The sequence below is a fragment of the Puma concolor genome, chromosome B3, assembly GCF_028749965.1.
Source record: "Puma concolor isolate L17-30 chromosome B3, mPumCon1.1.hap2, whole genome shotgun sequence".
NCBI lineage: Eukaryota > Metazoa > Chordata > Mammalia > Carnivora > Felidae > Puma > Puma concolor.
The window spans coordinates 100,339,795-100,366,749 of record NC_141672.1 but is presented as its reverse complement, the minus strand read 5'-3'; the positions used below and the strand labels follow the sequence as shown (position 1 = coordinate 100,366,749).

The following is a 26,955-nucleotide window of genomic DNA, read 5'->3' as shown; positions in this document are numbered from 1 at the left end:
CCAGTAATGTTCAAGCCTTTGAAGTATTCCTAGTCTTTTTCTGCTGGGAAAGAAAGAGGTTAAGGCCATTTCCATATTATGCTTAATGGATTTAAACCAGATCTTGCCCCCTTTATTCCAGTTGTCATAAAGTTTGCTGTCTAATGATTTCCTTTGTATGAACAGCCCCATCAGATCAGCCATTTGTCCAAGTGATCCAGTGGTTGGTGTCTGACCTGATATGTTGGGTGTAAAGATGGGCGTAGGATAGACGGGGATCTCCTTGTTCCCACTGAGGCTTTCCACCTTCTCAGGGGATCTAACATGCAACACTCAAAATGACAATAGGCAGTGTAAATCTTAAAATAACAACTGTATCTTAAAAACAGTTTTTACAGGCATCCTAGCTACATTCTTTTGTTGATCCACAAAAGATAGATTTTTGTGCTACACCAACAAATTGATCATTTACAGGATGAACAATAGGAAGAGGGAGCTCTTAAGATAAAAACTTAAGGAACTAGTTTCTTCAGGGCCTACACAGTTGAAATTTAGGGAGGTATTGGCAGGGGTTTTCTAGGTGACTCACTATGCCATAATAGTGTATGGCAATGTATATGCTACCGTTGTATTAGTATTTATTTTACTTGTGCAATAATGATTAACTGTAGAAAATAAGTTGCAAGCAAGTATGTTTATATTGAAATATGTCAGAAAAGTAGAAGAGTTTTTAATTTTAGCCCCTCCCCAGAGTAGCAAAAAGCTCAGAATTTCTGATAAACTTTCTCTTTTGTTTTCCATAATCAGTGGCCAGTAATCATTTTGTTGTTGAGTGATGTTTTTTTCTGTACTGTGCTGTTTTCAGGACAATGTGCTTTTTATGCTTATGTTTGGTTGATTTAATTTTTGTGTAACATAAAATTGTTCTATTGAGTTGTAAATTTTTCACCTTTTCAGTGTTGTGGAAAATGTTTCATCCCCAGGAGCTGTAGCTTGTATTTCTTTCCTGGAGAGGAGAGGAACAGGATAGAAAGGTGGAGGGAGGCAGATGGGCCTTGAAAGGATGATGCATTTATCATGACCACACACTATTTCCAGGACCTCCTTAGAAGCCTGACAAAAAAAAAAATTCTAGGGCACCGAGAAGTACCTTGAACACACACACAGCTTTGAAGTCTGAATAGCATAGTGAGTGTTATTAACAGTGAAACAAATTTAGTGCTGGCTTTTTGAGCATCTTTTGATTTTTGTAACTTTGTAAAAAATAATGGATAATAAATATTAGATGTGAATCATTTTGAAAGCTGTTGTAGTGAGGTTGTTTTCATATAATGAATAGGGGAAAAAAAACCTTTCTAGTGAAACTATGTAGAACTTTGCTTTGCTGTTAAATGTCTACTGTAGTCAGTTACAGGGACCACACTTCATAGGCACACATTTTATTTAACTCTGCGGAGGTATTTTGCTAGGACATTGCATTCAGTATTACAGATTTAAAATTAATGCATGCATAGTGGTTTTAGATTTCCCTTTAGAAATTTGAGACTTCTTAGAGATTCTGAATTCACAAAGTTAGTTTTGATATTTAAGAAGCAATGTCCAATGATGTGGGCTCAAATGACTTTATCCTATGTTCAGAGTAAAGACGTTATACATATTAAACAGGAAGAGGATAGGCATTAAATGGACATTCTGTTTTGCTTTTTTTTTTTTTTTAAGCTAGTTCTCCTAGTTATTGATAGCAGCAGGGTGCAAGTGTGTTCTTTTTATTTTCTAATCAAAGATTTGTCAGCAAAGCATATCTTTTGGCTCAGAAGTGTAATAATATAGCGTCTGAAACTCTAAAACTTTAATCTGCACAAGTTTAGATTTTTAACACACGGGCAATCAAGTGTTGGTTTCTAAACTTAGGAACTAGAAGCTGAAAGTTGCACTCTAGGCAAGAATTCCATTATTCATGTGTAAATTAGGAATTCACAGGGTTAAAAGGTTAGAAACTGGCCAGGATGAGGTTTACCCTTGTGATAAAGAGCAGATGACCCTCATTCATTGGCCAAAGCTTTCATGTAGCTCTTCTGCAAAGTTAGTTATTGCCATGAATTGTTCTTGAGGAATGCAGAAATTCAAATGTGAACAGGCCTTTCCTTAAGTGTCACTATGGAGCCTTATCTCCCAAGCACATCAGAGCTGGCTGCAGGGACAAGGTTCCTCCCCAAAGGCCTGGAGGCTTGCTTTCCTGTTGTTCATCCAAGCACAAAAGAATTTGTCTTAGTTTTTCTAAGGCATCCCATTTTTAAAGGAAAGTATAGGGTTAAAGTAATATTTAGGTTTTTAAAAAAGATAATCCTTTTTATGGATAGGCATTTTAGCTGTTTTACATTTTCATGAAATTAGAATAGAAAGGGGAATGTGTGGGAGGCCCTTTTTCTGGTTGTATGCAAAGCAAGAACAGAGGATTAAGCGGTTTCCTATAAATTTCAGTGTTTTTAGCTTTTGGCAAATCGAATTTTCACTTTCACGGGTGCTAAATCTTCACTCTAAATAACTTAATTTAAATATTTTAGTAGTAAGAAATAATCTGTGGGCATTTTGATGTTTCTTGCATTCTTAACATTAAAGTAAGATAAATTTCATAGGAAAGCATTAGTGTTGTAAACTGGTCTCATATTTCAACAAGTTTAAATGAAGATAAGAGAAGAGACATTTGAGAGAAGTAAAGGAGGAGGCGGGTTGTGTTCTGTGATGTGTAAAAGACTGGCTGTAAGCTAGTGATTGAACAGGAAGCTAGTTGTTTATTTCCTTTCCATAAAAGGTGGAAATTGAAGTCTTTGGATAGAGGGAAAGAGAACATAAAGCTGGTTTATATTTCTTAGGTATTTCAGGACTGTTCACATGGGTGAAAATTTTTAAAGTGAGTATTTGTAGCTGGAAGACCATAGTATTGTAACTTTATGGTTTTTTTTTTCAAAATTTTGAGGTTAGTTTTGGCATCTACAAAGTTGGGGTGGAGGAGGGGGAAGATGGTCTGTTTCTATACCTTTACATGGCAATAGTGATTTCTTTTAAAAGGATGTAGTTTGTTTTCCATGGATAAAATGTTTATCACTTCAATTTAAATGGAGATGACCTTGAGAGGTTTTTTGGTGTTGTTCTTGTTAGATTAATGAAAAACTGTTCTATGAGTGTGATTTCTGTTTTGAAGAGTAATACATAAATTATAACCCAAAGTTGATGTTGAAATGAGTTCAGACATATTGAGAACATTTAATGATTCACATTAAAAAAAAAAAAAAAGGTGGGTGGTTGAAAAGAGAAAGATAAGCACTGAGAGAGTGTTAGCCTACATTTTGGATTTTATTAATGATCAGGAACCCAAGATGAAGCTTTTTGCTACATTGTTCCTTTTTATTGAGATTTGTAGGTGCTGTAAAGGGTAGAGCTTCTCTTACATGTGTGCAATTCACTTCAAGCTCTAATTCAAGAGTAGTAGCAAAAGTAAAGGTCATTTGAGTTCAGAAAAATAAGACAGAACTGAGGTATTGAGAGAGACCAATCTACCAACACTGTAGGTAAGGTTTACATGATGCTTTCTGGGATCCGAGGTCTTTAAAGAGAAGCGGTGATAGTTCAGAAGTGTATGTTTAACTTAAAATTTGACCATCTTAAAATTACTTCAAACAGAGAAAAGCACATAGAGTTCTACAGGCTTATATACGATGACACTTAGTTCTTTAAGTCTGTCTACTTAAAAGGTTTATCAGGTACCTGATAATCGCTGGGTAATGGAACCAGTTTTTCCCACTTTGCACTTGATTAGTGAGGATCATTTCTCATGTTCAGAAACCTGTAACACTCTCTCACTGTTGTTCAAAGTTGTTGGATTTAAAATTTTATAACCAAGCAGGATCCATTAAGGGGTATAATTATGATTTGCTTTAAGATGTATATAAGTTTGTTTATTTTATTTCTGTCCAGCCTCTTAATGGAATTTTGCAAGGGCATTTGGTATGCCCTCTTTTGTCAGCTATCTCTGATTATTCTAAAGAAAGGGTCTCACTCTCAGCTGTTGTTTGCCAAGGGATTTGTTGTCATTGCTCCTGAATTTAACAGCTGGGCCTATTGATGGAGTCCAAAGCAATTTAAAAGAACACCAAAAAACCAAAGAACAACAACAAAAAAACAAACAAAACACAAAAAAACAACCAAATCTTTTAAGCAAGGTGTTAGGTTGAACGAGTATTTCAATTAATAAATAAATGTATTTGAGGTTACTTTTTGGAAAAGCCTAATATTCCTAGCTACAATTTTGAGAGGCGATTTTTCTCTCTCATAGGCAGATTTGCTCACTTAGGATTGATTACTTTCAGCTTTTAAATTGGCATTTTCTGTGCTCACTTTGGCAGCACATATACTAAATTGGCATTTTCTATTTATATGAAAAATAATAATGTTGGACATTTTGTTGAGGATCATACTTGAATTTTAAGAACAGCTGTGGTTATGGAGATGTTTTAAGAGAAAACTTAAAAATTGTACCCCAGCTTAAGTTTTCAGTTTCAGTCAAGACTATTTTAATACTTCTGATTGTCCAGACTCTTTAGTAAAGCATTTTTTTAAATCATCATTTAAATTTGGTAAATAAGAGAGTAAGAAGAAGACACAGTTGTGATCACTGAACAATAAATATTGGCAGTTGCCTTAACATGATAGTCTGCACATAGCAGTCTCACAGCCAGCAGTTGCAAAAACGGTAAAAATGTACTAACTTACCTTCAGTGGCTGTAATTCTGTAGCCAAGTGAATCGCTCCAGGGATATGTATTGCAGAGAATAAAGGTGTCATCCTCACAAAGGTCTCAGACACTAATCTGACAAATACTTTCCTGACTTTTACATTCCTTTTTTTCTTTTTTTCACCTTTGGTTCTCAGAAACTGCTTTTGATGAGCTTTAAAAGCAAAATTCTTATAGGCTGAGCAAAAGGCATGACTTAAAAATGTTTATTCTTTCAGTTTCTGGAGGGTGCCCTTTATGCATGTTTGTGTGTATTTGTGTATGTATATGTATGTATGTATTGCTTTAGCATTTGTGATTGGATTAATCAAGTGACTATTGGAGAATACAATCATTATCAGGGTTCTGGTTTCAAACTTGTATCCTCACTGGGCTTATTTCTAAGGGACTGATGGAAGGGAAATTTTCTTTTAAAGATTCACTTTATGAAATGATAGTAAATCCCAGTTTAGAATAGTGTGATCGTTTTTGTGTGTGTGTGTTTAATGATGCTGCTTTATATAGACTCCTTTCTCTAAATCATATTCTTTTGGAGTGATCCTCCACAATGGCCTTTGTATTTTTTTGTGGTCTTTTTGGTACTACTCAAAATGGATCTTTCACTCCACCAACCTTAAAAAACAATAACAACAAAAAAGATACTGTATTTCCTGTGGATTGCATTTCTCAGGGTTTCTCAGCTTTGGTGCGATTGACATTTGAGGCTAGGTAATTCTTCATTGCGGAAGCTGCCTTACGCAATGTAGGATGTACATCAGCATCCCTGGTCTGTGCGTACCAGATGCCAGCAGCACCCCTTCCCAGTTGTGAAAACCAAAAAACGCGTTGTGGGAAGCAAAACCACCCCTGGTTGAGAACTACTGATGTTTCTGACAGAGGTGGAAAACTTTCCAAGTGATACTGGGCCATTACTTATTTTAATGGTGTCTGTTTTATGCTTGATAATCTACTTTTTTGGGGTGTTAACAGCGCTAAATTTATTGATTGAAGAAGTAGTTACTATTTTTAAGTATTGTGAAGGAAGCTTGATTAAGAAAAATGTGTTTGGGTCATTTTTTGTCTGAGTGTGAGTGATGTCGTCTCTCCATTCCTTATTCACACAAGGTACATTTAAGTCTGCTATTAAGACTTCACTCTTCTATAGGTCCATTCATTTTGATTGTAGTATTTAGATCTTTTCTTGAGGATATCTAGTCAAAGAGTAAATGCAAATTGCAGTGAACCCTGTTTATTCAGTGCATTTTATTTTCTTGATGTGCTGGGCATGGTAGTTGAAAAAATACGGTAAATCTCCATGTGTGGTAAATATTAAAAAAACATCCTTTGTGATGATCTGCATGGACACAAGTAAAACTGTATGAGGTTAACAGCCCAGAGAATAACATTTGCTGTGTGGTAGGTGGTTCTTTGAGTGAATGGTGAACAGAAGTCTTTTCAGCTGACTCAACAGTACCAGAGACTGACTTTGGGCAGAAACAATTTAACTTTCTCTAGATAATGATGTAAAGATGGTAGTGTCTTGAGAGGGAATCAAGGGTAAGTAAAGGGAAAATAATTAGACACAATAGTATGTTAACTAGCACACAGAAAGTTGCAGGCAATTTTTGAGTGGTTATTATGAAGTACTTGTTTTAGATTACTTAATAGCAGTGGGTGGGGATTTCATACTCTGCATCTTTCTCAAAGTATCACTCTTTGTGTTTGGCTTTCGTTTTGGTTAGCTATTTATGCTAGTTAATATTGCTGTATGCAGTTGGTCAGCTGTAGGGCCAGTAGCCACTGGTTGCCCAAGTGGCCATTGAGGTGGATGAAGGAGGGAGCATAATCTTTTCATGAGTGGCTCTAGTGCTGAGCAAGGATGGCTGAACATTAGCTTTGTGTGTTCTACTCCAAAAAAAGTGCTTGGAGTAGAACAAATCATCAGTTCAAGTTAGAAGAGAAAAGTGCACATTCCCTTATGTTTAAGGAAAATAATATTCATGTCAAAATAGAATTTTGGTGTTCTTCAGTTCTTGTTTTCTTATTCTTGTAGTCATTTCATAAAGAAACTATGAAGTTGACAGGTGCCAATAACTTGTAAATATTCTTAATGCTGCTATAGATTTGAAATGAACTTTATTTTTATTTTTTTATTTATTTTTTTAATATTTATGTACTTATTTTTGAGAGAGAGAAAATCCCAAGCAGGCTCCATGCTATCAGTGCAGAGTGTGCCGCAGGGCTCAATCCCACAAACCGTGAGATCATGACCTGAGCTGAAATCAAGAGTCAGATGCTTAACTGACTACCCACCCAAGTGTCCCCCTGCTGCTATATTTTTCAGTTCAGTTGCTCAGAGCAGTGGTGGAAAAGCAGAAGGACAAAAGACCAAAGAACCAATCATTTATTTCTTCTCCATTGCTGGTGACTTATATGACTGTAGACAAACCACTTAATCATTCTGATCCCTACCTGTCTATATGTAAAACTGGGTAGTTGGGGGAAAAAAAGGGAGGGGGGGATGGATGTTGAGCAACACAGTACTCTTATTTTTTTAATTCGGTTATTGTAATTCTAAGTAAATGGCCAATAAATTATATTTTTTACAAGACTGAGACCAATCATACGTTGTAAGAGAATGATTTAAGTCATTGAGAGAAAATTAAAACAGCTTGACCATTATTTAACTTAGTACTTTTAAGAATTCATAGTCTTGCCATGAATCATAGGGGAATCTGTTTTGGTGGGTGGGGGGAGTCTTAAACCAATACTGATTCATTTGAATTAGTACTATTTTTAAGTACTATTTTTAATAGTACTATTTTTAAGTACATTTTTTAAGTATTTATTTTATAGAAAAATAAGTTACTTTGGCAGTGGGCAGTTCAGAATAGTTGGGCCCTTTGAAGGTTGGCATAGTATATGAAAGATGTAACTTCACAAATGTGTCTGGTTTTGCTAACAATTAATAGTGTATTCTGATATTTATTGACTCTGTTTTTAAAAAAATAGTGCTAGTTTCCTCTTAACAGCTTTGCTAGTATATTAGTGTTTTAGTAGAAATAGATTATGCTGCCTCCTCCCACCCACCACCAATTCCTATTAAAAATGATAAGGTTTAATTTTTCCCCCAGCCTTCAAACTGAGTTAGCTTGAGTCCCTCTGATTGGATTTAAAGTAACTCCAATTAAAATATTGACCTCAAAGTGAACACATAATAAGAAAAAAATGCTTTGATGTTGGTATTGCTGTTTTGGTATTTCTTTTTAAAAGAGAGATGACAACTTTTTAAAAATAATTTTAACAGTTAAATATATTTACTGGTTTTTAAAAATAAAGCTCATTTTTTATGTGTTCAAGAAACATATGCTTAACATATGTTTTGTATGTTAAATAAAGCTCATTTTTATATGTTCCATGCTGTCCTAGTAATACTTTCATCATAATTTTACTTGAGGGATCAACCTCAGTAAAGCAGCAAGATTACCAAAAAGTTTCACCAGAATATTATTAAAGTTATCCCAGTGATGGAATACGATTTCTTCAAAACCTGCAAGGATCTTTACCTGGATGATTTGCCACATTTTTAGAAATCTGTGATAATATATGAAAGGTAGTATACCAGTAGGAGAAACTTGGTGAAATTTAAGTTTAATTTTCAGTCCACCAGATGTCTGCTTGGAAGCTATGATATTTAGGGAGAGAATTTTACTGCTTAGGAAATGGTACACTGAGAAATTACAAGTGAATCCACAGTTGGTCAGTAGAGAAGTGACTGATTTCTTATACTAGAATTGACTCTTCTCAGAACAAAAAGAAGCTGACAATCAGAAGTTTTGCCCTGTTAAACAATTTTCAGAAGGGAATGACATTTTTAAAAAATGGAATGAAAGACCAAGAGAAAGTACATTATTATTTTTCTACTGATTTCCAAACTTTTAAAGACTTGTTAAGATACTGGCCATGAGCATTTTGAAGAGATAAGATTTTCTGAAACCTATAGTCAGTAGAAAGTCCTTGCTCCCTAATTTGTCTTGCGGTATCATTTAGCGTTCCTTCAACATGAGTTAAGATCAAACTTGTAGTCATAGAAATTTCTATTTCGCCAATAAGGATTATGAAGTTGGAAGGAGTACCTTGCCCAGGGGTACAGATGCTAGATCTGGGACCAGAGCTCAGGTTTGCTTAGAGTCTAGTCATGAATTTGCAGTGTTTAAGTTAAAGATTTTCTGGGACCCCTGTGTGGCTCAGTTGGTTAAGCGTTCCGACTTTGGCTCAGGTCATGATCTCATGGATCATGGGTTTGAGCCCTGTGTCGGGCTCTGTGCTGACAGCTCAGAGCCTGGAGCCTGCTTTGGATAATGTGTCTCCCTCTCTCTCTCTCCCCTCTCCTGTTCTTGCTCTGTCTCTCAAAAATAAGTAAACATTTTTAAAAAATTTTATCCTATGTATTATGTGGAAATGTATCCTTCTATATTCAAATATATTTCATCTAGTCCGGAATATAGAAAAGAGAATGGTAATGGAACTGACCCTGAGATTAAAGACACTTCTTTAATTTCTTAATATTTATTTTGAAAGTATGACTTTGGGGTGCCTGGATGGCTTAGTTGGTGAAGTGTTCAACTCTTGGTTTAGGCTCAGGTCTTTATCTTGTGGTTCATGAGATCCAGCTCTATCTGGCTCTGTGTTGACAGCATGGGGCCTGCTTGAGATACTCTCTCTCCCCTTGTCTCTCTGCCCCTCCCCTGCTCACACTCTTTTGTGCTTGTGTATCCTCTTTCTCTCAAAAATAAATAAATAAACTTTTTTTTTTTAAGTATGACTGAAAAAAATAAAGTATGACTTGGGGTGCCCGAACGGCTGAGTCATTTGAGCATTTGACTTCTGCTTAGATCAAGATCTCTTGGTTCCTGAGTTTGAGCTCCCCCATTGGGCTCACTGCTGTCGTGCAGAGCCCGTTGTGGATCCTCTGCCCCCCTCTCTCTCTGCCTCTCCCCTGCTCACACACCACACTCTCTCTCTCAAAAAAAGAAAAGTATGACTATCAATGCACAACTCACCCTTTACTACTGTATTTGTATAAGGTTTTGTTGTTGATGGTGATGTAGTAAATAGGCAATTTTGAAATAAAATCACTAATGTGTTTCTATTTAAAATGTCCTGTAACGCTTCATGGAATTTCTTTTCCTGTGTGTAACCTCAGTGCAGTGAGATTGACTTCCAGTCCTTTTAGAAGTTTGGCAGTTGTTGATATATTTGTACAAATGGAAGTTTGAGCTAAAGCAGTGGTTTTCAATGTATTTTTAAATAACCTCCAACGGAGTGAGGCTCTTTCATAGTCAAAAGGTTGAGATTTGGGGTGTCTGGGTGGCTCAATTGGTTAAGTATCTGACTTTTGATTTCAGCTCAGGTCATGATCTCATGGTTTGTGAGATCCAGCCCTGAGTTGCGCTCTGTGCTGACAGTGTGGAGCCTACTTGGGATTCTCTCTCTCCTTCTCTTCTCTCTCTCTCTCTCCCCTGCTCTCTGTCTCTCTCACACACACACTCCCTCTCTCTCAAAATAAACACACACTTAAAAAAGAAAAAAAAAGGTTGAGATTTAAATAAATGGTTGATTATGTGTCATTATTATTATCTCCTGGAAAGATGGGCATAGTGATAGCCTATGTGTAGCATGGAAATTTTTTTAGTAGCAGTTTTATTGAGCTAGAATGCATAGATCACAAATTTCATCTTTTGAAAGTGTTTATTATTCTTTGGGTTTTATGCATCTGTCACCACCGTCTAATTCAAGAATATATTCATCACCCCAAAAAGAAACCCCACACCTCCCGGTTGTCCCTTCACCTACACCCTGGAACCACTAATCTAATTTCTCTCTCTGGGTTTGCCTATTCTGGATGTATCATAAAAATAGAATTGTACAGTTTGTGGAGTTTTGTGTCTGGTTTCTTTCACTTAGCATAATATTTTCAAGGTTCATCCATGTTGTAGCATGTATCAGTACTTCATTTTCATGGTTGAATAAGATTCCATTGTATGATGCACATGCATTATATTAGTCTAGTCATCTGTTGATGAACAATTGGATTGTTCCTTCTTTTAGCTCTTATAAGGAATTCTGCAGTGAACATGGGCATACAATTATCTGAGTCCCTGTTTTCACTTCTTTTGGGCATATGCCTAGGAGTGGAATTGCTAGATTATATGGTAATTCTACATTTAACCTTTTGGGGAGCCACCTAATAGTTTTCCATAGTCCCTGCACCATTTTATATTCCCACCACTAACGTGCAAGGGATTTAGTTTTTCCATGGCCTCACCAATACTTGTTATTTTCCTTATTATTATTATTATCATTATCCTATAGTAAATGTGAAGTGTTATCTCATTGTGGCTTTGATTTGCATTTCACTAATGACTAGTGATCTTTTCGTGTATTTATTGGCCATTTGTAAATTTTTTTTTGGAGAAGTATCTACTGCCCTTTTTTAAAAGTAGGTTGTTGATTTTTTTGTTGTTGGGTTGTAGTAGTTTTTGTTTGTTTGTTTTACATATTCTGGATATTAAACCCTTATCACTTTTATGATTTGCAAATATTTTCTCCAATTCTGTATTTTGTCATTTCACTTTTTTGATCACTTTCTGGTTAATGTCCTTTGATGCACAAAGTTTTTAATTTTTATTAAATCCAATTTATTTTTTCTTTTGTTGCTTGTGCTTTGTTATACCCAAGAATCCATTGCCAAATCCAGTGGTAGGAATCCAACTTCACACTTTTGCATGTGGAAATCCAGTTGTCCCAGCACTGTTCACTGAAGAGACTATTCATCCCTTGTTTTTATTATTATTTTTTTATTAAGAGAGCACAAGCAAGGGAAAGGGGCAGAAAGAGAGAGAGAGAATCTTAAGCAGGCTCCATGCTCAGCACAAAGCTGGATGCAGAGCTCGATCCCATGACCCATGAGATCACGACCCAAGCAGAAATCAAGAGTTGGCCACTTAACCGACTGTATGACCCAGGCATCCCTATTCATTCCTTATTGAATGGACTTGCCACCTTTGTTGAAATCTATTAGCCACAGACATGTAGGATTTATTTCTGGACTCTTGCTTCTATTCTGTTGGTCTGTATGTCTGCCTTTATGCCAGTACCATACTATTTTGATTATTGCAGTGTGAAGTAAGTTTTAAATTAGGAAACGTGAATATTCCAAATTTGGTCTTTCTTAAGACTGTTTTGACTGTTCCTAGCCCCCTGCAAGTCTACGAATTTTATGATTGGCTTCCCATTTCTGCATAAAAGAATCTTAGAATTTTGATTTGGATTGCTTTGAATGTGTAGAAAACTTGGGTAATACTGATATCTCAATAATATTAATTATAATTAATTAACAACATATTATTGAAAAAGTCCATGTATTCAGGTCTTTATTTTCATTCAGTGTTTCATAGTTTTCAGTCTGCAAATCTTTCACCTTTTTAATGAAATTTATTCCTAGGTATTTTATTCTTTAAGATGCTTCTGTAAAATGGAATAGTTGACTGCTGGTGTGTGTAAGCACAATGGCTTTATGTGTGTTGATCTCATACCCCATAACTTGTCTGAATACATTTATTAGCTTTAGTAGCTGTTTTGTTGGTTCTTTGGAATTTTCCATATATAGAATCATGTTATCTGTGAACGATATAATTTTACTTTTTTTTTTTTTTTTTCTGGTTTGGATGCCTCTTCTATCTTTTTCTTATCTAATTCTGCTGGCTAGAACTTCTAGTACAGTGTTAAATAGTCTGCACTTCCTGTTCCTAAAGCAAAAATATGGCTGTTATCACTGCAAAAACTGCAGCATCTGATGGGAAAGTGCTTATGTGTGGTACATACAGGTTACTAACAAGGCTTACCTCTAACAGTTTTGCAGAACTTGTCAGAAGTCTTGTAACTCTTACCAAGTGGAAAATATCACCTGTCAAGTAAATCAGATGTTTGCATTTTGTACCTGAATTGGGTGGTGGTAGAGTTTTAGTGTATGGGTATTTTTGTAAAAGAGGCTAGGTTTCCAGTAACCTCAGGTTTTCATTACTTTTTGGTAGGAGTTGTAGAAATAACATTCAACTGGAATATGGAGCCTCAGTGTAAGTTTCCTTCTGCTCTTAAAAATCTTGGTCATGTTAACCTCTTAAAATTCTATTACCTCACTTGCCGTGTGGAGGAATGATTATCTGCTACTCAGAGTCTAAGAGAAAGCAAACTGGGTAACTGGTTTCTAAAAAATACATATATGTATATATATATGTATTACATATATGTATATATTTTCATATGTATATGAAAAGCTTTCTGTGTTTCACCATTGAGTATGGTGTTAGCCATGGATTTTCCATAAAATCCATTTATCATGGTAAGGAAGTTCCTTTATATTTCTAGTTTTCTAGGTATTGTATGGTGTTGGATTTTTTCATGTGCTTTTTCAGTGTCAGTTGCAGTGATCATAGAGTTTCTTTCCTTGTTCTGTTAATGTTGTATATTGATTTTTTTTTCTGTTGAACTACCTTGAATTCCTGGGATAAATGTCACTGGAATAAATCTCACTTGGTCAATACAGTCTTTTTTTTTTTTTTTTTTTTTTTTTAAATTTTTTTTTTTCAATGTTTATTTATTTTTGGGACAGAGAGAGACAGAGCATGAACGGGGGAGGAGCAGAGAGAGAGGGAGACACAAAATCGGACACAGGCTCCAGGCTCTGAGCCATCAGCCCAGAGCCTGACGCGGGGCTCGAACTCACGGACCGCGAGATCGTGACCTGGCTGAAGTCGGACGCTTAACCGACTGCGCCACCCAGGCGCCCCTCAATACAGTCTTTTAAATATGATATTAGATTGTTTGCTAATAGTTTCTTGAGATTTTGCATCTATATTTATAAAGATGTCTGTAATTTTCTCGTGATGTATATCTGGCCTTGACATTAGAGTTGGGCTCATAGAATGAGTTAGGAAGAGTTCTTTCCTCTTTGTTGAGAGAGTTTGTGAACATTTGTGTTAATTCTAATTTAAATAATGAAGCCATTTGGTCCTGGACTTTTCTTAGTTGGGAGGCTTTTGATTACTGGTTCAGTGTCATTACTCATTATAAGGCTATTGTGATTTTTAATTTTTGAGTCATTTAGATAATTTGTATGTTTTTAGAATTTGTACATTCATATAGTTTATCTAAATTATAGGTGTACAGTTATTCATGATATTGTCTTATAATCTTTTTTTTTGTAAAGTTGGTACTAATGTCCCCATTTTTGCTTCTTTATTGCTTCTTTTTTTTTCTTTGTCAGTCTAGCTCACTATTTGTCAATTTTGTTCATCTTTTCAAAGAACCAGTTGTTTCTGTTGATTGTCTTTGTTTTTATAGCCTCTATTTTATTTATCTCCATTCTAATCTTTATTCTTTTCTTCCTTCTGTTAGCTTTGGGTTTAGTTTTTATTTTTTCTCATTCTTTTTTTTTTTTTTTAATTTTTTTTTTTCAACGTTTATTTATTTTTTTGGGACAGAGAGAGACAGAGCATGAACGGGAGAGGGGCAGAGAGAGAGGGAGACACAGAACCGGAAGCAGGCTCCAGGCTCTGAGCCATCAGCCCAGAGCCTGACGCGGGGCTCGAACTCACGGACCGCGAGATCGTGACCTGGCTGAAGTCGGACGCTTAACCGACTGTGCCACCCAGGCGCCCCTATTTTTTCTCATTCTTAAAGATGTAGTTAAGGTAATTGGTTTGAGACTTGTTTCTTATTTAATGTAAGCATTTACAGCTACAGATCTTCTGAGCACTGCTTCCACCAAAACTCCATAAGTTTTGGTGTGTTGTATTGTCATTTTCATTTGTCTCAAAGAATTTTTTTTCTTCTTTTTAAAAATTTCTTCTTATTGGACACCTGGGTGGCTCAGTCATCTAAGTCTCAGTTTTGGCTCAGGTTATGGTCTCATGGTTCATGAGTTTGAGCCCTGCATTGGGTTCTGTGCTGACAGTGCAGAGTCTGCTTGGGATTTCTCTTTCTCTCGTTCCCTCTCTCCCTCTCTCTCTGCCCTTACCCGGCTTGCTCGCTCTCTCTCTCTGTCAAAAAAATAAACATTAAAAAAACCTGAAATTTCTTCTTAATATTTCTTCCTTGACCCATTGATTAATAGTGTGTTGTTTAATTTCCACTTGGCATGTGAGTTTTCCAGTTTTCCTTCTGTGCTTGTAATTGGAGAAGATACCTTGTATGAATTTAATCTTTAAAAATGTATTGGGACCATTTGGTCTGTCCTGGAGAATGTTCTATGTATACTTGAGAATTTGTGTTCTTCTCTTACTGGGTAGAGTGTCTTTATATGTCTATTAAGTCTAGTTAGTGTACAGTATTGTTCAAGTCCTCTATTTCCATATTGTTCTGTCTAGATGTTTTATCCATTGTTGAATGTGCTGTGCTGAAGTGTCCAACTATTATTATAGAACTATTTATTTCTCCCTCAATTCTGTCAGTGTTTGATATATTTTATATATATATGTGTATATATATATAACATATATATTATATATTTTATATTTTTATACATGTATGGCTTTATATATACATGGATCAACTCTGTTGTTTGGTGCACATATGTTTAGAATTGTTGTATGTTCTTGATGAATTGACCCTTTTATTAGTATGTAATATCCTCCTTTGTCTCTTGTAATGGTGTTTTACTTAAAATCTATTTTGTCTGCTATTAGTACAGCCACCAGCTCTCTTTGAGTTATCATTTGCATGGAATATCTTTTCCCATCCTTTCACTCTCATCCGATTTATGTCATTGGCTATAAAATCAATCTCTTGTAGACAACATATAGTTAGATCCTGGGTTTTTTAATCCAGTCTTCCAGCCTCTACCTTTTGATGGAGACTTTAATCCGTTTACATTTAATGTATTTACTTATAAAGAAGGATTTCTGACATGTTGCTGTTTATTTCTGTACGTCTTGTACCTTTTTGTGCCTCCTTTCTTCCACTACTACATTCTTTTTGGTTTTAGTTGATTTTGGTTAGTGAACCATTGTGACTGCCTTCTCATTTCTTTTGGTGTATATATTTAGGTTTTCTTTGTGGTTACCACAGAGATTACACTTAATATTCTGTATCTTAACAATCTAGTTTGAATTGATGCTACTTTAATTTCATTCTCCTGTGAAGTTCAGTCTCTCCTTTTATGTTACTGTGATACATTACATCTTTATACATGTGTGCCCAGTAATAGAGATTTGTAATTATTTTTATACATTTGTCTTTAAATTATGTAGGAAATAAAAGTGGAGGTACAACCCAAAAAATAGAATATTGTTGACTGTAATATTTCCCTATTTAGTTACATTTATTGGAGATCTTTATTTCTTCATATAGCTTTGAATTACCGTCTACTGTCCTTTCATTTCAACATGAAGGACTCACTTTAGCATTTCTTGTAGGGCAAGTCTAGTGGGATAAGCTGCCTTAGCATTTGTTTATCTGGGAATTCTTAATATCTCCCTCATTTCTGAAGGACAATTTGGGTATGGAGTCCCTGTTTCACAGTTTTTTATGTCTCTTTAAATATGTCATCCAGCCCCCATGGTCTCTGATGAGAAATCAGCTGTTACTCTTATTGAGGAAAAGTAAGATGTGACGAGTTTCTTTTGCTGTTTTCAAGATTCTCTTTTTTTCTTGCAGTAGTTTGATTATAAGTATTTCTTTGTGGATCTCTTTAATTTATCCTACTAAAATTCATTGAATTTTGTTGGTAAATTCACTTCTTTCATCAAATTTGTGAAGTTTTCAGTCATTATTTCTTCAAATATTCTGTCTATTCTCTCTTTCTCTCCTTCTCTCCTCCTTGTAGAACTCTCACAGTGCAGCTTTGCACAGTGGTAGTATTGTAGTCAATGAGGTTTATCCGGGGCGTGATTATTGGTAATAGAAGTCTCACAGTGCATATTATGGCCTGCACAGTGGGGTCCCACATGTCTCTTAGGCTCTGTTCACCTATCCTTTTTTTTTTTTTTTTTTTGCATATCTGTATTTTCTTCCCTTTGGCTTTTATTTTTTTTAAGTTTTCATTTAAATTCCAAGTTAGTTAACAGTGTAATACTAGTTTCAGGTGTACAGTTTAGTGATTCAGCACATACATACAACATCTGGTGCCCATCAAAATAAGTGCATTCCTTAATCCCCATCACCTATTTAATCTATCCCCAACCCACCTCCGCTCTGGTAACCGTCAGTTTGTTCTGTATAGTTAAGAGTCTATTTCTTGGTTTTCCCTTCTCTATTTCCCTCTATGATTATTTGCTTTGTTTCTTAAATTCCACTTATGAATTAAATCATGTGGCATCTAACATTTAATGCCAGATAATAATAGATAATAGCAACTGTGTGGGGGGAGGATCATTTTCTATACACTTTATGTGTATTTATCTAATCCTTATTATAATTTTATGTGATAGATACTATTATTTTCATTTTAAAGTTTGAGCATCTGAGGAACAAGATCTTATTCATTGCTGATGATTTTGTCTTTTCTTTCATGATTTTAAGTATTTTTATTATCTTACAATTTCCTTCAACTGTGCTATTACCTCAAGTTCTTGAGGTGTCAGCCTCCTTTTCATGTCTGGTAATTTTCCCTTATGGCAGATTGTTTCCTTATGTGATTTTTAATTTTTGATTATGACCTCATCTTCAGTAAGGCTTACTGTATCCTATATTATGGAAGTATTTGTTTCTGTTTGGTGCCCCAATGTTCCACTGGTCACAAACCAATTGTGGTGTTAATTCTTTGCTGCTCTACATTAGTTGTATACATTTACATTTTACACAATTCTGTGGTATAGGCCAGGGGTTTATATTTGTCATGGTAAACATTTTTTCTCATCAGTAATAAAGCCTCCTGATTGCTAATCTGGCTGGTCAGTGAGTTTTTCTACTGACCCTTTGTCTAAGCACGGTCAAGATCCCAACTTCAAGTCTCCATTAGTTATGTTGTGATGGAACAATAGCACTTCCTCTTTCCAGAAGCCTGTAGCCACATCTGGAGCATCATGACACCAGGCCAGAGTTTACTACTCTGACCTTGACCTTGAAATTTCATTAGTGGTGGTGATATTGTTTTGAATATGTTCTGTGCAGCATTTCTAGGTGTTTTTAAGTGGGAGAGAGCCTCTATGTTCCCTGTCTACTGTTTTGTAAGGAATGAAATAAGGATGGAGTCTTAAAGAATCTCTTTGTACCTTATAAACGACATGCCTGATGTTTGAGGACTTAGTTCCTGACTACCTAAGTTCACTTCTCTGTATAATCCTAGCTCTCTTCATTTTAGTTTTCATCATTCCTCCTAACTGCATTTCTTTCTTTATTATCTAGTCCCCATGTTAGTTAATGGGATTTTTCAGTGACCTTAAGTGATACATCCTTCTACTTCCAGAGCCCCAAAATACTTGGTATGTTGTAGGCACTAAAATACTTGCTGATTGAGAATTTTGTGTTTAGGCTTATTTATGATTTAGGACTATCATTCATTTCTTTGACATATATTTATTGAAAGCCTACTCTGCTAGGTCCTGAGAATGCTGCGGTTAATAAAAATCAGTCTCTGACTTCACTGGTTAGTTAAGGAGGGAAAGGAATTCATACATAAGTAATAACTAATATAGTATGGCTGTGCAGTAGTAGAGTGTGCTCCTAGCAGAGTTATATATGTGATATTATTTTCCCCAACTTTTTATGTCGAAAATTTTCAGATCTACAGAGAAGTGGAAGGATAGAAGGAACAGCAGAATATCTTTCACCTAGATCCCCAGCTGTTAATTAACATTTGCCACATTTACTTTATCCTTCTTTCTAAAAAAGTGACAGACATCATAACACTTCACCTCTAAATACTTCCTTATGCATCTCCGAGTCTGGGATAGAGAGTGAGGGGCACTTAAGAACAGGTGCTTGTGGAAGTGATGTCTAAGCTAAAATTTAAAGGAAAACTAGATTTTAGTTAAATGAGGGGGGTGCATAGGTCAGTAAGTTACAGTAGTGAGAAACAACATGGTATGTGTGGAATAATAAGCTTTTTGGTGTTGCTGGAGAGTAATTTCAAGGAAATAGTAGCCGGAAATGCAGTTGGAGATGTGGGCAGGATCCACTCAGGGAGACTCATTATATACCATATATCATTTTAAGGAACTTGCAATTTAATCCATGAATGATGAGCTGCAGAGGATTGGATTGGTCAGTTTTTTAGATCCTACTAGAGTCTGGGAGGAAGACAGAAGTCAGGTGAACAGGGCTAGAGGCAGGTTGGAGGCTGTGATAGCAGCAGGGTGAAAGCTTATAAGGGCCTGGACTGGAGCAGTGATAAGGGGATGAAGGAGAGAGAGAGACTTTAGGTTATAATTAGGATTAAAAATTGGCAGTACTCACTAGATGTGTGGAGTAAGGGAGAGGAAGAAGTTTGGGATGATGTCAGTATTTCTAGTTTGGGTAACCTGGTGAATGGTGGGCCACCAACTAAAGTAGGAAACACAGGAAGAGGAACTAATACAGGGATCAAGGTTATGAGTTTGGCATGGAAAATGCTCATTGTAGGTGTCTGTGACATGTCTAGATGGAACTGGTTAGCAGGTGGTCCAAAAGAACAGTTGGGAGTCAGGAGGGGCATGGCATAAAGATACTGAGTTGAGCATCACCAGTTATTAAGAGGAGTTTAACTCATGGGTGATTTTGAGCAGGATGAGTGTGCAGTGCAAGAACCATGGTCTATCAGCAGACACCAAAGCAATTGTCAGGAGAGTAGGTGGAAAACCAGGAGAGTACTAAATCACAGAAGCCAAGGGAGAAGTTTCATAGAGCTTATGAAACAACATCAGATGCAGCAAAGAGTTTCAATAAGATAAGATTTGAAAAATAATCTTTGTATGAGGCACTTAATAGGTCATTAAAGTCTTAGAGGGAAGACAGGTAGAGTTTTTAGGGACACAGAATTTTGCCTGAAACTTAACAGCAAGGTAATTTCTCATTGTTTTAATATTGTCCAACATTGTAGAAATTAGAAATAGAAATAATTAGAAATTAGAAATAATACTACTGTGCTATGACTTAGCAAACTAATACCATTTTATCTTTTCCTGAAACTTATGAATGTCATGGTTATTATCAGAAAATTTAGTGTAAAAAATGGTTAAATTGCTACTGAAATAACTTTTATCTGAAGTAACTGTTACATATGTACAGTTCTGCCTTGGGGAACATAGTCTTCACAAATAACAATCAATGAATATATGAAACTATTAATAAGCATTCATTGTTTATTAAAATTCTGGATTCCATCTATTAAATTCCTTCAAAATATGTATTGTACTTCTAAAATTTTAGCCTATCAGGTCTTCAGCTTGAGAGGGAGAGCTTGATTTTTAAAGAAACAAGGGGCGCCTGGGTGGTGCAGTCGGTTAAGCGTCCGACTTCAGCCAGGTCACGATCTCGCGGTCCGTGAGTTGAAGCCCCGCGTCGGGCTCTGGGCTGATGGCTCAGAGCCTGGAGCCTGTTTCTGATTCTGTGTCTCCCTCTCTCTCTGCCCCTCCCCCGTTCATGCTCTGTCTCTCTCTGTCCCAAAAAAATAAGTAAATGTTAAAGAAACAAGCTTTCCTGTTCTTTATTTTACCTTCTAACATTAACTTCACAGATAATGTTGATGCGGTATGACAAATGCAACCATTTCTAATTAACCTGTAAATATTAGAAATATTTTATTAAAGTCAGTTAAAATAAGGAAAACAGTCAATCCCCCAACCCTTGTTTTTGGTGTTTTTGGGACTATGACTTTCTAAGCAGTTCAGTTACTCAATTTTAATAAGCAATCCAACTAATATAGTGGCTTAAAAGTGTGTATGTTTGTAAAACCAATTATGTGTGCATGTGTAAAATTATTTATGAAAAGTAATTTGAGTCTCAAATCCATGTTTGAGAAGGTCAAATGAAGATATTGCATTAAAAACTTGGATGAATTTTTACAAGATTGTTAAAAAAAAAAAGATTCCTGTTAACTTTAAAATGCTGGACATTTTCATATATAGTGAAAATTATGATTTTTAAAAATATAAGAGAGAAACTTTCATCTTAATGAAACAGCAACATAGGTGTGTCGTTAGTGAGATAAGGACATTTGGTTCTTCAAACATATAGTGCCCCACTACATAATAATTCACTAGATTAAATGAAATTATTGATTTCTGCTTCATTACTAACATACATTTATGAGAAGTTTCTTCAGCACCATAGCACAGTGTCAAAGGTCATAACTTTCTTTCTTTGGAAGAATAAAAGCTTTTAGATGGCAAATCCCAGAAACCTTCACTGTGGCGTTTTGCTTTTTCTCCCTTGCATAGAATTACTGGAGAAGCATGGTTGAAAGAAACGTCTCATAAATCAGCAGGAGAGAGCCTTTACTGTGTAAGGCTTTGTAAAATCATTAACTACTAGTAGAATTCCACTGCAGGATAATATTGTACTTTACCTAGATTTTGACAGTTTTCAATAGGAAATGATTTATTGTAACATGCCTTCTTGTGTATACAGTTTCTTGTGAAATGTCATTTATATTCTTAGTTAAAGCATTCTGTTTGAAATAAGTTAGAAAAATGCACCTATTTTAAATACATACATTGTCTACTTCCCTGTAAAAGCCAGGTTTCTATGACATTAGGATGGACTATTAAAGAGTTAGGGATTTGGATGTTTCTGTCACTGAATTGTGTCATGTAACTAATGCCTTTGCATCAGTGGCTGGATTTTCTACTTTTTATTAAGTTGTTTTGTTTATTCAGTTGTGGCTGACACCACATGTTTTCCCATATATTACAGATCAGTTTGCATGTGAGGATGTGAATCCCATTTGAAAATGAAAACCGTGTGTGTATTTATTTATTTATTTAGTTGCTTGTTTATTTACTTCTTTATTTTAGAGAGAGAGCACAAGCAGGGTTGAAGGGTACAGGGAGAGGGAGAGAATCTTAAGCAGGTTCCATGGTTAGCACAGAGAAATCGCACTGAGATCATGACCTGAGCTGAAATCAAGAGTCGGAGGCCCCACCATTGAGCCACCCATGCACCCCTGAAAAACTCTTTTAATTTCATAATCACAGCCTGAGTTTTAGGGACTATCAAGTATATATATATATATATATATATATATATATATATATATATATATATATATATATATATATATATATGTATATGTATATGTATATGTATATATGTATACATATATACACACACACACAATGTGTATTTTTATTATATGTATTTTTGTGAAATAACTTTTCTATGCTGTGATGAACTCAGCAATTATAATTGTAAGAATTCTTCATATCTTTGTATGTTTTGCTTAGGTAGATACAAAAAGAAACAAAGGACTAGAAGTAACATTTGTCTTGTAGTGGTCTGGTCTTTTGGGAAAAAAACTAGATTATATTGTATTCTTGAAGATTACATCTTCTCAGCACTTAACTTGAAGGTAATTTCCATATTATGAAGATGTTGCAGCATCCTATTGAAACAGGCTTGGTGGTCTAAGACCTCTTCAATGACTCCTTGCTCCTGAGGCAACTATAAGCACTAACTATGAGTTTAGTCAGGTGGATTAGGGAGGAAGGGGAAGGTTCTGTAGTTGGCAGAGTAACTGTCCTTCAGCCATGATGAAAGCTCAGTCTTAGTTAACAACAAACTGGGATGTTATGATTGATAAAAAATTGTATTTGGACAATCAGCTGATCCTCAATCTAAATTCATTTATGAATTGGTAAATAATACTTCTTTTCAAGGAAAGTGCTATACTCTGATTGTCTATTTGATTGCCTCTGGGTGGTATCTGAAAAGAATGAGTTAATGTGAACAAATTTTAAGCATTTTAATAGCCATGCACTTATTGGGTAATTTACCTGTGCCTTCTCCAACATGTGCCAATTCAGAAAGAAATGAATTGTTTTCTCTCTCAGGTTTTCTCTTACTTGGAGTTGGTATTAATTAATAGATCAAACAAATAGTAGTTAAATTCCTTTTTGAGTTTCTTTCACTGCCTTTTTAGTTTAAAGATTAACCCTTTTAAAACTTAAAATCAATATTAAAATTTTAAATCCACCCCTACCCCCACCCCCCACCCCCCACCCCCAGACCTCTAGTTAGGATCCTTAGTACTCAGAGGTTTTTTTAAAGACTATAATTCCAGAGAACCCTGGATGTTTTGATCCCAAATCAAAGACATTTATCTCTTCTTTTAAGGAAAAAGGGATTAGGAACTTCCTGCTGCTTTTGCAAACACTGAAAGCATCCTTTAGGGCTTGGAGTTGCCCTAAGGTCACTTTTACAAATGCTTCAAATACTCTCAAGTCCCCAAGTTAGCTCCTAACTCCATGCTCTTGCTTTTAGGGATAAGGGCTAGAATTCCTAATAGTCTAATAGCTTTGTGTATAGAATCAATGAATCAATAAGATTAAAAACATAGTTGGGATTATTTAGAGAAAGTGTTCTTATTCCCGAAGGCGAGTCGAAAATCTCTTGATTAGCCTGAAACTTCAGATTTATTTTCTTAAAATTTTGCCATGGGCATATTGAAAACTAATTCATTAGGGAACAAATGTGAAAGCTTTGGCACTGAGGTCTTTGGATGATAGCATTTTGTTTCAGTGTAAGCTTGTCACTGTAGCCTCAATTAAATAATAGGTACATTACTTAATAGTTCCTTTTTAAATAAAATGAATATCAAGACAGCTGATATTTTATTAAATGTTTTTGGTGTTAATATGTTGTATTATTTGAATAAATAAGAGATAAATTATTACATTAAAAGAAAAATTATGATTGTATTCAATATGATTATTAGAATATCTTCTCTGTGTACTATAAAGTTCTGCTCCTGAGAGGTTAAAAAACTTTGTAAATGGCTATTTCTCAAAAGTTCCCCTGTGGGGTTGCCATTTGAATTCATTAAACACAGAAATTTTTAAGGATTGTTTGTAAATGTTAACTTCAGTAACATCAAAAGATGTTTACATGTATGTTTAATAAACTGCTCAATTTCAGTGCATAAATAACATTTTTTGGTAGAAAAATGTGTATTATCTCTTATAGATATTTTGTGTATGTTTGTTTTTAAAGTGTAAGTGGTTAAGAGGGTTGAGTAGTTACAATCTGGATTACATCATGACACCTGAAATGATCAAGTTAATATTTCAAATCTTATGTGATGCACAAGCAAGGGAAATCGTCTTTGTTTAGAAATTTAACCTTACCTAAAAGCCTTTCTCCATTAAAAAAAAAGATAAGGCAGTGAGTTTATGCTTTGATATATTCTCTCTGTGCCAAATACCTAACAATTATAAGTAAAACATAAGAATAGAAAACTAAAAGGATATCCTGGCTCAAAAACAAGAGAGACATCTGTGGAAGCCAAAACAGAATTGTAGAGGGTTAAGTGGCCTGACATTTTAGGCTTATACCTAATTCTGGATCTGGAAGAATTTAAAAATAATTTACAAAAAATTTGAACAATGAAGAAAAACAATAAATTTAAATTTTTTTTAACTTCTGAATTTCAGAAAGACAATATAAATCAGGAATGACATGACAAGACACAAGCTGAATTAAAGTATGGTGCAATAAATCTAAATAACAAACGATAAGTAATCAGATATATAAAGAAGCCCTACAAATCAATAAAAAAGCAAACATCCTAGTAGAAAAGAATAGTAACTGGAGGCAGTTCATAGAAGAGAAAACTTAAGTAGCTGTTAAACATAGGAAACTATGCTTATTAGCTCACTTGTAATCAGGGAAATGAAAAAAAAATTAAGATACTGTTTTATATCCACTAGATTGACAAAAGTATATGAATATACAGTATATTGCATATAAATATGCATTGTTAAAATATATATTTGCAAATAATGGCAAAAAAAAAAGCTGATGGTGATCTAAATTGGTGGAGCTATTTTAGAAAGCAACTTGACAAAATCTGGAAAAATTTAAGATACATATGCCCTTTGACATACCAATTTCATTTCTAGAATATGTCATAGAAGAATCCATGTCTGTGTACATAAGGAGACATATATAAAAATCCCCCATAAAGCATCCTTTGTGATAATGGAAAGTTGGAAACAACTTACATGTCCATCAATAAAAAGTGGCCAGTAAATTGTGGGGTACTATATACAGTGAAGTTAATTAGTTAAAATCATTAATTAAGTTATATATATATCAATGTGGATAAGTGGCAAAAAAAAAAAAATAACAGTTGAACATAAAAGTAAATTACAGAATAGACTATGATGTCTTTGTATATAGATTGAAAGTATACAGAACAGTACAAATTTTGTTTATGAATACATAGATATTTAGTAAAAGTATAAAATATCCATGGGACTTAACAAACACTAAGTTCAGGATAGTATTTACTTCTGGAGAGGGAAGGAATAAGATCAGATCAGAGAGAGGTATACAGGAAGCTTCAACCAAATCTGTAATGTTTTATATTCTTTAAAAAAATTCTGAAATAAATATGAAAAGGTGTTAACATTTGATTAAGTTTGGTGGAATATACATGAGTGTTTATTGTATTACTCTTCTATATGCTTGAAATAGTTTGAATACAAACAGTCTTTAGCAGGGTCGTTTAAAATACATTTTTCCCTAGGGGCATCTGAGTGGCTCAGTTGGTTGAGCATCCTACTTCTGCTCAGGTCATGATCTCACACTTCATGAGTTCAAGCCTGCATCAGGCTCTGTGCTGACAGCTCAGAGCCTGGAGCCTGCTTAGGATTCTGTGTCTCTTCTCTTTCTGCCACTCCTCCATGTTAATTTTTTCTCTCTCTCTTTCTCAAAAATAAATAAACATTAAAAAAAATTTTTTTTTAAATAAATTTCCCTATTTTGTCAGAGATAAAGTGCCCTATTAGTGGCCTTCTGAAATTAAATTATCTTATATTGCTATAAATGTTTTGTTTGCTTGAATTATTTAACAGCTAATTTTTAAATTTTAACTGTCTTTTTACTATTTCTCTTACTTTCGAGTCTTAAAAATAAATTTGCATTAAATTTTATGTTATAAAAGGCTGCTAATAATCTGAAATAATATTTGCCCTGGTATATGAAAAGTCAAAATCATATCTGTGCTTGGCACCAAATTGGCTTAAGTTAATTCAGCATGGCCTTTGAATTATCAATCAGATTGCCACATGGTTAATTCAATTTGGGAGGTAGCACAATTATAATAACCAGATCATGCATCATTATTTTGGTTGTCTTAATGATCATACTGGATGAACAATTAGGAGTTAAATCAGCTGCTTTTTAGTTAGCTGTAATAATAACCCAAAAAAGCAAATCCATCTGAGATTTGTGGATTTGGTCAAGACACACAGCAAAGCTGTGTACTGGTACAGAAAATAAGTTTCTCTCTCTCTGAAGACTAAAGCTATTATTTGAGACAGGAGTCTTTGTCTGTCTTTGACCAGTGGTCAGTGAACTCTGACCAAGCATTTCATTTCACCATCTTGACCATAGTGTGGGTTGCTAGTGATTGATTCATTAACCCTCTAGAGTTCACATTCTTATGTCAAAGACTTATCAATGTAGGGAAAAAAAAGATTATATGTGAGCTTATTCATTTTATTTAAAAGGCTAGGATGCAGTTGTGTGATTGACGAGGTGACTTTGAGGCCTGGGAATGCCTTTATTGCTCCATTTTAATTTGACCCAATCCAAATCCTATATCCAGAATCATTTGCCCTTTTCTTTACTATTTCATCTCACTGTAATCTCTCTCTTCTCTGGTGAGTGTTGTCATCTACTTGTTTGACAGTTTTTACTTATATCTACATTTGTTGAGCAAATTTTTTTTATGTACATACATGCACCCACAGTTGATCCTTGAACAGTGCCTATGCACCTAACCCCTGCACAGTCAGAACTCTACGTATAACTTTGGACTCCCCCAAAACTTAACTACTGATAGCAAGAACACAGGAGATCACTTTTTACCACGATATGCAATTTATTGGAGAGATGAACTGTTCATGTGGAGGTGATTAGTATCACATTATTTTTTTTTAGTTTTGAGAGAAAAGAAAGCATGCACAGGAGGGGCAGAGAGAGAGCAAGAGAGAGCATCCCAA

General features: G+C 35.0%; 1 protein-coding gene across 2 annotated transcripts in view; it reads left to right on the top strand.

Annotated features, from left to right (window-relative positions):
- The window catches only part of PRTG (protogenin), a 134,399-nt gene that overhangs the window by 3,246 nt on the left and 104,198 nt on the right, over positions 1-26,955 (top strand). The window lies entirely within an intron of this gene.